This window comes from Cryptotermes secundus, unplaced genomic scaffold (genome assembly GCF_002891405.2).
Source record: "Cryptotermes secundus unplaced genomic scaffold, Csec_1.0 scaffold430, whole genome shotgun sequence".
NCBI classification, from domain to species: domain Eukaryota; kingdom Metazoa; phylum Arthropoda; class Insecta; order Blattodea; family Kalotermitidae; genus Cryptotermes; species Cryptotermes secundus.
In genome coordinates, this window is record NW_019721010.1 from 448857 (window position 1) to 463338 (window position 14482).

General features: G+C 44.4%; 1 protein-coding gene across 10 annotated transcripts in view; it reads right to left on the reverse strand.

Annotated features, from left to right (window-relative positions):
- Positions 1-14482, reverse strand: part of LOC111875080 (protein NDRG3) — a 208894-nt gene that overhangs the window by 29869 nt on the left and 164543 nt on the right. The window lies entirely within an intron of this gene.

Genomic DNA, 14482 nt, shown 5'->3' on the forward strand with positions numbered 1-14482 from the left:
GACGAAACTCATGACTCATACCGGGGCGCAAACCAATGAAAGTTGGGTGCCTCCTACTAAGTCAGTCAGCGTCTGGGCTGACCTTCCAGCCGGCGGCCTAGTTGCAAGGTCCGGGCAAACGTTCCTTCTTGCCTGCGACGAATTCTGATCCCTCACTCTAATGGAGCTGATCCCTTCTTGAGAAGCTGCCAATTGTACAGCTATTCAAGAACTTCACAGCATTTTATGGAACCCGAAGGTTCATCACCGTGTTCACAAGAGGCCTCCACCGGTCCATATCCTGAGCCAGATCAATCCAATCCATACCATCCCATCCTATCTAAGATCCATTTTAATATTGTCCACCCACCTCCGTCTTCGTCTTCCCGGTAGTCTCCTTCCTTCAGGCTTTCCAACCAATATCCTATATGCATTCCTCCTCTCCCCTATTCGTGCTACATGCCCTACCCATCTCATCCTTGGCTTGATCATTCTATTTATACTTGGAGAAGAGTACAAGTTACGAAGCTCCTCATTATGCAGTTCTCTCCAACCTCCTGTCACTTCATCTCTCTTCGGTCCAAATATTCTCCTCAACACCCAGTCCTCAAACACCCTTACTCTGTGTTCCTCCCTTAAAGTCAGAGACCAAGTTTCATACCCATACAGAACCACAGGCAAAGTTATAGTTCTGTATATTCTAATTTTTATGTTTTCAGATAGCAGACGAGAAGGCAAATAGGCCTCTTATTATAGCAGGAATCTTAACGTTTCGTTCCTCTAAGGAATCTCAAACGCGCTTTCCTCCGTTCTTTGTTTCTTTATAGCTCATTTAACGATGCTGTTCGTATCTGAAATTATATAATCATTGAATGATTACATGATAAATATGGAAGGACGCGACAATGACCTAATTTAAGGTAATATCCTGGAGAGACTGCGGAAGGATACGGCAGGACAAGAACAGCATTCGCAATATACGTAATGCCGTGTAGTCCGCTGAAATTCAACCTGCTTCATGCTGGTTCCTTGCGTCGACCCTGAAGATGAAGGCGATACGTGCCTTCAAGGTGTCGGCTGGCTTTCACTGGACTATACCGCGTTATATCCCGGAAGGTACAACTCTTCATGACGACCACTGTGAGAATCTGAAATCCTACTCAGTCAGGATAGTCGTTGTCGCGGCCGAGAATCGAAACGCGAACTTCTGAACACAAACCAGAAGCGTTACCGCTAGCGATAGGGTGCCCGTTGGAAAACAACCATGAGAGGTACGTACGCAAGGAGGTGATCGTGGCCTTCTTCAAGGTAATACTGCAGCATTCGCCTGGAGAGATAAGACGATGAAAAACGTGTGACGTGTCACTTTTATATTTTTATCGTCCATAGAAACATAAGTGAGCAGAAAGTCAGTGATTGCTTGGGCGTGAAACCGGTGCAAACTAAGTTTCGAACATGACTGGCGAATGGAGGAGGCGGTAGTGGCATATTTTAATGTGCTATTCCGGTATTTTCCTGGCGAGAAGAAAGATAAAATAATATCACTTCGGTCGTTCATAAAGGCTTCAATAAACATTTATTTATCTCTGATTACTGATCTGATTTTCAATCGCGAAAGGTGAAGAGGTTAACGATTTCGAATGGGACAGTCATGGCCTACATCGAAGTACTATCCTAGTGTGAGAAGCTGCGAGAAATCACAGGATAGCCTCAAACTCGACCGTGAGTTAGTCTGCTGAGCAAGCTCGACTGACTTTATGTATTTCCCTGAGGGCGTCTGGGTTATTTGCTCGTAGAGGTCGGCCTTAACCCAAGCGGATATATATCCTTGCTTCGAGCAGGATTCGAACTGTCGACGCTCTAAATCCACACGCGCCCTAGACAAAGCAGATACTGTGATGGGCTGTTATTTCATATTGAAATATCAAAACATATATCATACCATGTTTGCCACTGAAAAGAGCATCAGTTTGAATTTTAACCACAAGCCAAATAAAAAGAAATGTATGAACGGGTACTGCGTGAAGCTCTCAAGGATGCAAATGCAATGCAAATCGTATATCACGTATGTTCTGTCTTCATTTGAGACAAGTAATGTTACACTCTCTCGTTACGTATCTACAAACTGCATAATTAAACCGCGAATGTTTGTACAAAGGCCAACACCGATAATCCTACACGGAACATATTTCCTGTCACAATCCTATCAGACAGAATATCCACAGGTCTCGTGATATTCAGCAGCATACGTCTCTGGATTTTCTCCAAATAAAATGCCCTGAGACTAGGGGTTTAAATTCAGCATTAATATTTCCATGGGGCACACATTTCTTGTAATTCCATGAATACCGCCATAATGGTTAAACTGAACATACGGGGTTATGGCAGGACGTCTCAGAGGTGACAGGGCCTGTGGCAAAAAACAAACACACAAACTCCATGACCTGTAGCCCGCAAAGAACTATACCGACCGAAATTAGCGCCAACTTTTGTGGTTAGAGGCTGTCACGTGGTCAGAGCAACGGATTCCCACGGCCGTTAATCTTGGTTTTCTATTTCCTTGAAATAACTCCTCAATTATCTTCACGAGGCTGAGTTGACCCAGTTCCAGACCCCCTACTTCTCAGAAAATATGGTAGCACCGGGAATCGAACTCGGAACCTCTGGATCTGTAGCCAGGAAATCTGACCACTATACCACAGATACCTTTTGATTACAGTGCCTTCATTTGATACCCGTTTTCTCTACAACGACAAAAATGCATAATAAAAGATGATGCCTTTTTTATCTTCAGCTACCTAACCTTTACGGAACACAGAAATACGTGTGCTTCAACGCCCAGATTTTGTGTAACAGTAAATATCAATTTTGTCACGGTAGGCAAATACGACGCCGGTCACGGTAGCCAAGCGGTCTAAGGCATGTACTGTCTTCGCTCGCTTGGAAACCGGGATCGTAGGTTCGAATCCCACTGAGGGCATGGATGTTTAGTTTGCGTGTGCGTTTTCTGTTTGTGTACAGGTAGAGGCCTTGCGACGAGCTGATCACTCGCCCAAGGAGTCCTACCGAATGTGTAAGATCTAGAAAAACCGAAGTGAACGCAGAAGTTCATGGAGGTAGGCCTAGGCCCACTGGGGCTGTAGTGCCAAGGAAGAAAAAAAGAGAGAATTGCGCGAACGGAGAAGTTCATGGAGGTAGGCCTAGGCCCACTGGGGCTGTAGTGCCAAGGAAAAAAAAAGCAACTACGATTTATGTTAAGCCTGAAGTTCATACATGGGGAGGGGATATCTTCAACCCTTTTCAACTGGAAACGTATTAGAATATAGGTCTTGCGGAACATCTCAGGGCACGCCAGATATGTATTATTGTAAAAACGGGAGTATACGTATATATGAATTATGTTCATATTATTCATCCTCCCTTACGATTTATATGTATTTCTTTTCTAACACGAATTACGGTTTACAGAAAATGTATCAGATTAACAACGTTTAAGAAAGAGTGACAAATGACGAGCGTAAGACAGATAAAAGGGATTATGATAACTACTCTGGAACTGCTCACTATCTATTATAGATGGCTTTTTGGATGGAACGACAGACATGTGCTGTCCAAGGCCTCCCGTTCTCTGTTCACTTTTGAGAGTACCTGTTGGGAGTAAGGTCGGATCATCGCAAGGCCTCTACCTACACAGAAAACGCACAGTGGGATCCGAACCCACGATCCTAATGTTCGAGCGGCAGAAGGCACTACAAACCTCAGACGGCATGGCAAGGTAAAATGTTGTAACGTGTTCGGAGTAGATACTTCCATGGCAACGCAATAACAGCGAGCCGTTGCGAAAAGAAGGCCAAAACAACGAAGCAGCGCTTCTCCGGAGATGGACAACAGAGAGTTTGGTGTCTGGTATCCGGTCCGCATAACGCCTATATAAAAGAGTTGGAAGCAGGGCCAGATAGACACGTACGGACGACACAGTCAAGATCCAGCCACGGCCGAGGACAGTTGAGAGGTCGCAGCCGCGGTATAAGCATTGAAGAAGAGGCAGTAATTGTGATACTGCAAATGATAATAATCGTATAGTGTGAGTGTAGAGGCAAAGCACAATAAATATTCGCTACATCCTTGACGGCGTGAAGGTATTTGTCGCGTGACATACCCTACACGTGACTATGATTAACGATGAAAAACATAGCAGCAGCACTAGCTGAAAAATGATTTGAGATTCTGACAGCGGTGGTTATGAATATTTATATATTATGGGATACAGTGCCGTGTAGCCCGCTGAAAGCTTGCAGACGACTGCTTTGTGCGAAGGAGGCGACATGTTCCTCCGAAACGTCGGTTGACATTTAACACAATACATGGCGTTATATCCCAGAAAACAGAAGTATCCAAAGGTAGATGAGATGACAAAACAGGATTGTGGCCCAGAAATGGATAAACACGGCGATAGAGTGTCTCAGAAAAGAAAACTTCATCTTTATCGTCAGAATATCCAACTCATGTTGCTACTCAGAGATCTCTTTGCATTTGTTCTTAAGTGGATCTGTCTCCCCCTCGCGTCTTATTCCAAAAATTCTGCCGAATTTCGAGTTCGAGTGCCAAATCCTACAACGCACAGTTTGACACGCCGGTACTAGCAGTGGAAAGTTCCGCGTTGCGTAGGTCGAGCATGCAACACTCTTCCGTTACGTTTCTCTCAGATGTGAATGTTCTTCTGAGCAAGTAAAATAACTTCTACCTCTGTTTTCCTTTCAGAGTGAGAAACCATGTAGGCCTATACAAATTATGAACCACCCCTTTATTACTTGCCTGCTCTAATATAAAAGAAAAACATTCTCATAACTTCTTTAGATACTGTCATATCTATGGGTGATTAGAGACGGGGTTTGGATTGGTAATTGGATTTATTAATAACCTGCAGGTCGTAACTACAAATAATTATGACACTATTGCTGCTTTACACAATTTACAATCACTCCACACTAATATCTTCAGTCTATCTGCACTAGTCGTCATGGATTTATCGCATAGGAACTGTAACAGTCTCACTGAATCACACATTCCAAATATTACACATAAATAAAATATTTTAATCAAACGTTAAGTCTTCACAGGCCAACTCTTAATTCTTTTGTACTCCTACTTCCAAATCGCTCTGAACTTACGGCTCTCGTTATATAGCCGCAGAACGGACATGCACATACAGAAAGCACATATCATGTGATCGCTAGCCAGCCAGCCTATTGGTGCGCCGGTCAGGTCTTCAGAAAACGCATGTCACGTGATCATTATCCACTGCTGTGACGGCACAGCGGGCACAGAAAACATGGCTTCCTCTATTGCTGCGTGTTGGACTGACTTACTGAGCTGTTGCTTGGCAATACGTTAATCAAATCTGTTACAGTACATTCAGTTCTTCCCTCAGAATGACAGTGGATCGAAGGAAATGGAGGGTCTGAAATTGTACAGTGCCGTCATTAGTGACCATCACAAACATAGACCTGTCAGGTTCCCGTCATTTCAACGTGGAACAATAATACTGTTCATTACCACGAGGCAAACACTTCCAGATTAATGAATAAAGCGAAGGACAGATAATCCTATCTGTCACGGTTCCTACTTGAAATGACAACAGCTCCTATTCGAACTAACATACAGCAAGAGGGCAGAAGTGTAAGTAAGGGCTACGTACCATGCCAAAGAATGCAACATGGAATGTCAGAAAACGAAGAGCAATTAAAGATCATTCTAGAAATACAAATGTGATACCTCGATTAATTTCCACGGCCGACCAAACTGTAACAGGGCGTCAAGTTACAGCTAACAGATGGCTAACATCAGAATGGAGGTAATTCAACAATTTGTGGCGGTTGGTCCTGGGATTGCCAACGCTTAAGCTTACTACTAGTATGTCGTGTGCTTTCCAAATTCAGTGGATTCTACTGAGCGGCTTAAGTGATGTCTGCAGGACATGTGAACTGGAAGTGGGCGACACTGACCCAGCTCTGATATTGGCGGTGCTGTCCGTACTGGCTTCTATACAATGGGTACAAGAGCTGGTTTTCAAGGGGCTAAAACAGCAGGGCGCGTAGCTGACCACCCACCGCCATCTAGTGCCGAGGTTAAGTTTCATTTGTTTGCAGCGCCATGAAAGGGAACTGCGTTGACACGGCCGCCCTTTGAATTACGTATCTTTAGCAGTTTCACTAAAAGTCTTCAGCAAGGAGTTTCACTTCATGGATTACCACAATGCATGTCGCACACAATACGGATGAACTGATTGCATTTCTAGGAACATTCAGATCACTCGTCCGAGCCACGTAACCAACGCGACAGGAAACTACGTGCGCCACATTCATCATACAGAAGGGGCATATCAGCATGTCCCAGATTCTTTCACTGTCTGCGAAATGAGAACCGAGAGGCGAAACTGAAAGCCTGACGAGACGACAGGTGTAGGTTTTGTTCAGAAAACTTGCGGTTGTGACATAGCTCAGCAATCCAGTGTTTCGAAAGGTCTTTTCTCAGTGTTCTGCTTTCATGCCTTCACGTATTCTTCAGAGAGAACGCAGTTCTTTTACTGATGTCAAGACTTCAGACTTACATGCGTCAAAGAGTAAAAGATCTACGGATGGATGGAGTTCGTTAAAAAACGTATGGGAGAGTAGGGCATGCTTCGCGCATTCTTAACTTGAGCAGTAGATGGAGGTGAGCGGTCAGCTTCACGCCTCATGAAAGAGCCCCTCTCTACCCATGTCCCTGTAACAAGACGTTGAGGCTCCTACATTTTCTAGACAGTCGGCTCACAGATGGCGATGAGGATGTCAGCCTTACGCGCAGGCCTCTCTTTACCCCCCCCCCAGGTACTGGTACTTATGTCTGTTAGAGGCTGAGTTGACCCCACGACCACAGTGCGGCTGGATGGTTTAGGTCATCTGAAAATCCAGTAACCTCATCGGGATTGGAACCCGCGACATTCCGGCTTGTAACATTGTGCTTCAATCAATTACGCTACCGCGTGTTCACAGAGAAATGGGGACTGTAGAGAAAAATAAAAAGTGAGGAAAAGGAAAGGAAGTACGGTTGAAGGATAAATTAAAATGGGGAAGAAAAGAAAATGGGACAAGAGGATGAGAAGGAAAGAGGTGAAACAGGGAGGAAGAAGAAGAAGAACACAAGACAGAGACGAAGCCATGAACACATTTACCTGGCTACTTGCGGAAACATGGATGCATTTATATACTAGGCCTCCATAACACCTAGACATTTCGCTCAGGTGTGTGGATTACTAAACGAGTATTTAACGACGCTTTTCAAGAGGTTATAGAGCGTCGAGTAAAATAGAAATATTAAGGGGTTTGGAAGGAGGCGGTTATGATTTATTTGAAGGTATTATCCTGGAGCACAGAGCAAATGATGCTCGAGATGGTTCAAGTTCGTATAGCAACAGGCGTGACCAGAGTGGTTTGAAAGGCTGTTGTACTGCGATGTGGAAATCAAATGGAAAAACTACAACATTATCACTTTTCCTGGATAGTCTCTTTCCAAAAACAGAGATACCATGTATACGAGAGGCTTCCTCTGGAGACAAAACAAACCGGAGGGGCGGATAAAAGTGACCAGAAGACGAGAAAGAAGACGTAAGAAGATGCTGGATGACTTTGGGGACAGAAGAGGATACTCTTATTTGAAGGAGAAAGCTCTAGATCGCATGAAGTGGAGGAACTGTTTTGGAAAAGACTGTGGACCTGTCGTCTGACAGATTACTGATGAATGAATGAATTATCCTGGAATTCGCTGGAAAGACCAGGAAGTCTCTGAATAGTCAGGGAGTCGAAACTGAGATCTCCATAACAGAAAGAACAGAGCATTATAGCCATACCAGCCTGCTACGTATAAGATCCAGACGTTACATCACCTCACCTTCATTTAGATCAGGGATATCTTGTTTCCGGTTGTTATACATTTTTTCAAAGTTGCGCCTAACATGGGGAGCTCGTCCGTGTGTAAATCCAACTGCATATTCAATCTCTGAAGCTACTCAACAGATCTCCATGAAATCTGTAACGGGAGAGAGCACGGTAGGACCAAACTAAAAGACACCGCGCGAACTCGATTTTCGTCTGCATGGGTTCCATTTTGTTTTGCTCATTTAGCGCGTACTTTGTCTTCAGATGTATCACGTTATCTCGGCGCATAAGATGGTGTACGTTCAAAGAATACCCCGTAAGGGAAGACAGGAGGAAATGAGCTGCGAAAATGAAGCAGAGTAATTAGTCACCACTAATTAGCTGCTTAATACTGCACCGGTGGTCTTTCAGCAAGCATTTGTGAGGCACGCTCTCATCTGTATATCGGAAGCAGTCCCTTTGTAGCACATTCGCGAACCGGTCAATGATTACGCAGATTAATTTAAGAATGAAGTGCTACTATATTCCTGCATCCAAAAAGAGCGATCCTAATGAATAGTCCCGGAGAAATGACACAATTTACCGCAATATTAAATGACATATTCACTACCCCGTCACGTAGAGGATTTGCAAATTCTGGTACTGTTTATTACTAAACACTTCGTTTCGCGAATAAACATTCATACAATCCGTATCCTAGCAAGTTTATCGTACTGGATTCAGACCCCACTTATGAAAAACGTTACACTGCAAATATACGTATTTTTGTTTGGGTCGCCGTTCATTGGCCAGATAAGAGTAAACAAGCTTGAGCTGGCTCCATTACTCTTAAGACTGAAAGATAGACAGGCCTTTCCACTAACTTCCAGCTAAGTAAGGGAGAAGCAAATGGTGCGTAGAACTGGTCTACCTTCATAATTATACTGTCCAGGGGCACAATGAACTTATGCGTACCGATGGCAGGACTTGCCGATCTTTTCAGCTTCCACAGTAAGCGGAGGGAGATCTTCTCTTCGTTGGAGGATAGTACTTTTATGTGTTCAATTCGAGACCTCTTCCTTATCACTCCAGAAAATGAATAACACAAAGAGAATTTTTTTTTAATTCGCATAGTGGGGGTGGAGTCAAGTTGGGTCCACTCAGCACGGCGGCCACCTATTGGCCTATTGTAGCCTGCCCTGGGCGATTATGATGATGAAGAATTTGGTGGAATGAAAATTGGCAGGGGAAACCGAAGTACTCGGAGAAAACATGTCCCAGCGCCACTTTATCCACCACAAATCCCACTTGACCAGACTCGGGTTTGAACCCGGGCCGCCGCGGTGGGAAGCCAGCGACTAACCGCTTGAGCTATGGCGCGGCCCCGAGAAAATTCTTTCACATTATTATTATTCAAGGGGTGGGCAAATGTTCATACTTCGGGGCTGGATGAGGTTACACCGAAGTGACAGCAGGCAGGGAAGACTATCGATAACAATTTTGGTGTTAAAAACAGAAACAGCAAATATTCCCAGTGACTCAGCATACTTGCAAGATATGCTGAAGTACACAAGAACTGCAACATTAGTAATTCATCTGGTCATGAAATAAAAATGTTTAGTAAAATACGCGTCTCGATCGATTTTCACACGCCCAGTTGGATGTCTGATACACGAAGAAGTGAATTCGTATATTGGATTCCCCAACTCTTGAATTTCCTTCACAATCTTGGCTTTGTTAAATTTCACTTCTTATTTCCGAGTAAGCACAATATTATTTCCATGGGTAATGGAAATTACAAATTAATAAAGAGGAGTATTATTTATAATTCCTTCAATTTTCGTTGGCCGCACCTGGCAACCTTTATATTTGACCAAAGTCACACATGTCTGAAAGGACGATATGTGGCACGGCTTCTGTAGCTATAAATCTACAGGAAACAAGACAGCATGATTTCCACTGAACCCTTTTTTCATGGCATTGCCTCGTTTTCATATCGCATGAAACGCATCGCTGCAATGCGCTTGAGCTTGCGAAAGGAGGAAGTTAGAAGCGCGGTTTGCATTAACATCACATACTGACAAGCAGGGGAGCTGACACAGCCGGGACATCCTCCGTTATTAGAATGACCGGTAGCAAGGATAACATTGTACTTGCTACCAGCTGTGATGCCAGTGACAGACGGGACGTGCGATCCCTTCTGGCGTTGCAGTCTGCAGTGACAACGGGCACCAAGGCTAATTATAGCAATTATATTCCTTTCGTCTTGCCAAGGCCAGGGCCGACATTCTAGCTTTAAAAGTGATGCAAAACAATGCAGCTTAGAAAAAAACAGTTTACTACGTCTCAAATTAACTCGTCCAGTTTCCAATATATTTTTTCCGGCAACGGAGAACAGAATCCGCGGCGTCCAGATCGGCTCTAGGGTCTACCCAACCTCCTATCGAATGGTTACCAGGGACTTTTTCCTCGGGGGTAAAGTGGTCGGGGCTAGTGCCGAGGTCAAGAAAATGTGGATCTATACATCCACTCCCCCACACGTCTTCATGGCGTAGTGTTTAATTAGTTAAGCACAGGGACAGCTATACCTTTGCCTGCATTGGAAGTAAGGTTATTGGCTCGGAAGTTAATGTAATGGCATGGGGGGAGTCATACAACCTTATAAGGAAACAAAAACGCAGATTGAACAAATACACAGTGCCCAAAATCACACAACGAACTTGATAATTTCTACGATTGATCATATATTCATTACAACAAAAGAAATTAGGGTGGGTTACATAGCCGGGACATGCAGCACGCAATGGGAACATAAGAAATACGTACACAATTATGGTCAGGAAACTTGAAGGGAAGCTACCACTTGAAAGACCTAACATAAAGAGGCCGATAATCATGCTTTCACAATGGCTGGGTTTTTTTAACTTTATCCATCGTCCGGTATTTTAAAAACTAGAGAACACGGTGTTTCGGGAACTGGATCTGTTTCCGTCCTCAGGTGAGCTGGGAGACACCTACTCTGTTCGGTCCCTCAATCACTGGACAACCGAATGTCAGTACGATTCAGTACTATAGTTATGTAAATACCTGAGACCACTCGACCAGTTCCCTACGCTGGACAACATGGCGGAATGGAGAAGCGGAGATGAACTATGATCTGCATCACAGTCCTCTGTTACTGGATGAGCAACAAACCTCATATAACATCCGAGCCTTCCCTCTCCACCACAACAGATATTCAAATTCACAAATACTCAAATAATCGCAAATATAAATATATGTATGTATGCATGCATGTGAGTATATGCATGTATTCTCTTCGCTAATATTATACGCAACTGTTTAGTGCTCAACGAAAGTATGCACCTAAGAAACTGTATACAAATATGTAATTTTCTTTTCTTCAAATAAAGTAACAGCCAGATAGGGACTAATGTTAGGGTTCGCGTATTTATTGCCGGACTGCTGGCTAGAAGTCACTTTGCATCCGGAAGGTCCTGCGGCAGGCCAACTCGATCAAGGTTTTCCGTTGTTTTCCTTGGTCCTAAAGCAAATGCTGAGTTGGTACCCAAATTCCACGTTGCACTGTATGCTTCACATGACGCCCTCCTAATGGTAATATCAAAATTGAGCTCTAATGTATCGCTGCAAATGTTATATCAAATTTCACCCTTCCAATGTCAATTAATTCCGATCATAAGCATTACTTCTACCGGAAGAACGAGCGGGCACTACCTGGGAACCTTCAAAACTGGAGATTTAGTTCCCCCCCCCCCAAATAGTCTCTCTCTCTCTTCTGAGACCAAGCTTTTTAAGGGGGTTTTCCTGTTACTCCCTTCGACAAAGCACGGTTTCAGGTATTTGTATAGCTGTAGTTACAGTGACATGGGTTGGTCGCTGTGGAAGTAAGGTAACCCCCTCCCCCCACCGGCAGATGATGCTGAAATAAGTGAATACCCAATTAGAACATCAACGCCTCCTCCCATCGAAGAGGTGGCTCAATAAAAAATCGTAATGGTCTTAAAGGTGAATAAATATATGGTTATGGGTCCCCACGGGGCCCGATTCCACGAGTGACCGTGCTGGCTGGTTGCCAGCAGCAAGTTTCTGTTTGTGCTTCTGACGTGGGTTGTCGAGTAACTGGGACCCAACATAACATATGACTCCCCCTCAACTGAGGACGAAACGTTGTGTTCTTTGGTTTTCAGAGAGTAAAAAAAATCAGTACTTGAGTGTTATGCACCATATAATTTTTTTATTCTTTCAGTGGGGGGTGGAGTCCATCTGGGTCCACTCGGCACGGCGGCCACTGATTCGCCTATTGTAGCCTGCCCCAGGCGATTATGATGATGGAGCAATTGGTGGAATGAAGATTGGAAGGGGAAACCGAAGTACTTGGAGAAAACCTGCCCCAGCGACACTTCGTCCACCACAAATCCTACTTGGCCAGACCCGGGATTGAACCCAGGCCGCCGCGGTGGGAAGCCAGCGACTAGTCGCTTGAGCTATGGCGCGGCCCTTGTTATGCACCTTAGATTACTGCTCTAAAACTAGCGACCTTTTTCGATTTCTGTTTTCTTTAAGGTAGTAAATACTGTGCGTTGAACTCTTCTGCATGTGTTCATACCTGCCTCTTGCAGTGTTTAACGGCGTGACCCGAGAGGAGAGGACGAAGGGGACACTCAGTTTTGAACCCGGCTTTTGTAATGCTCAGAGAAGGGACTTGTCCTACATTTTATTTTAATTTGGAGACAGTATCGAGTCAGCCTCTTCACGTCTTTACACACAGACGGTGAATAAGTACGGATACGAAAACAGGGCGCAACAGCCTATTTGAAAGACTGTCCAAGCACAAGTGCGGCGAGGAACGAGAATTAGGAGAAGTCTCAGACGAGGCAATAACGTCACCAAAATTCTAAACCGGCACTACAAGATTACAGGTGTCAGCGCGTAGCCTACTCGATAAACATGAATGTGTCTACCTATTTCTTCAAAGTGGGCAACAGTGTGGAATGATTACGAGCAAGTGCATAAGGGTAAAACTGCCCTTGTGATTCATGACGCACAACGTCATGAAGACGTATGGGGGAGTAGTGATATAGTTCCACGAATTCTTAATCTCGGCATTGGATGGAAAGAAGCGGTCATATTTGAGCTCTGGTCGTTTTGCCTTCAGGAAAAGTTCCAGTGGTGCGCACTGTGTAGGAGGCTGTGATCGCCAGAACTGGTACGGACTGAGGTCAGTAAAAAAGTCAGTCCCTGAGGAGAACAGAATCAGGGTCGTCCAGCCCGTAACCGATTCACTATACTGAGTAATTCCGACTCAGGAGGGCGTAGCTTTGATTCTAACTACCGGAATTTCCTTGCGTGCACCAATATTCAACCTTCTACATGAAGGCAGTGGAGGGCCCTCAAGGTCTCGCTTTGACTTTCAATGGCAATTGTGACCGCTGGCGTATTTCTCATCACTCAGGCTCCTACTTCCTAACAAGGACGTTTCAATAAAAAAGAAGTCATGGGCGAATTGCACGCGATGTAAGTGTAACATAAAACTGTGTGGGTTCTGTAGGTGGTGGATGTTAATGCCAGGCCCTACAACCGCAATGCAGCAAGTTGCAGGAGACTGCGGTGCACACAAGCAAGCAATTCACTTCATACCAGCATTGATATTGCAGCCATGCAATTAGCCGTAACAGAAACTTGCATTACAAAGAAACACCTGTTTGTCTTTTTAGTTCCTACTCTATACTACACGTATCAACTATATACAGTCATGGTCAGGTGATGTACTTAAATCAGGAAAATGTGGAGATATATAAAAATATGGTTAAAGTGATGCTGAATTAGGTCCAGTGATTGAGGTTAACTTTTTCAAACGTACCCAACAGAGTGGGTGTCTCCCACCCCTCCAAATGAGGGCGAAAACAAATCAAGTTTCGGAAACATTTGTGTTCTTTACTATGCTTTAGGATAAAGAGAGATGGACAAAGTCCAAGATATCGGAAATCTGGAGCGTTACATACTACCGTCAGAACCCTTTAGTATCTGAAAAATAGAAACAGCAACAAAAAGAAAGCAGAAAGCGCTCTGCATATTTTGACCCTCTTAACTAAAATCCACGAACCTTCTAAGAGACTGGAATGAAGTGGGAACGGTTCTGTTTATATTCCTGGTTGATGGAAGAGACAGAGGGGGGAGTGGTAACAAAAATTTAAATTCGCAGTGTGGGGTGGAGTCCAGATGGGTCCACTCGGCACGGCGGCCACTGATCGGCCTATTGTACTTGCCCCGGGTGATTATGATGATGGAGAATTTGGTGGAATGAAGATTGGGAGGGTAAATCGAAGTAATCGGAGGAAACCTACCCCAGCGCCACTTTGTCCACCATAAATCCCATTTGACCAGACCCGGGTTTGAACCCGGGCCACCGCGGTGGGAAGCCAGCGATTAACCGCTTGAGCTATGGCGCGTCCATGAAAGTTGGAATCGAATGCGACCCGCCTGTGCCAAAATGTTGCTAATCTCTGAGTTTCTTTTCTGAAGATTCTACTGTGAGTTCTTTTAGAATGCTTTTCGTGATCAAACACAGTGTATATCCTGACGTCGTA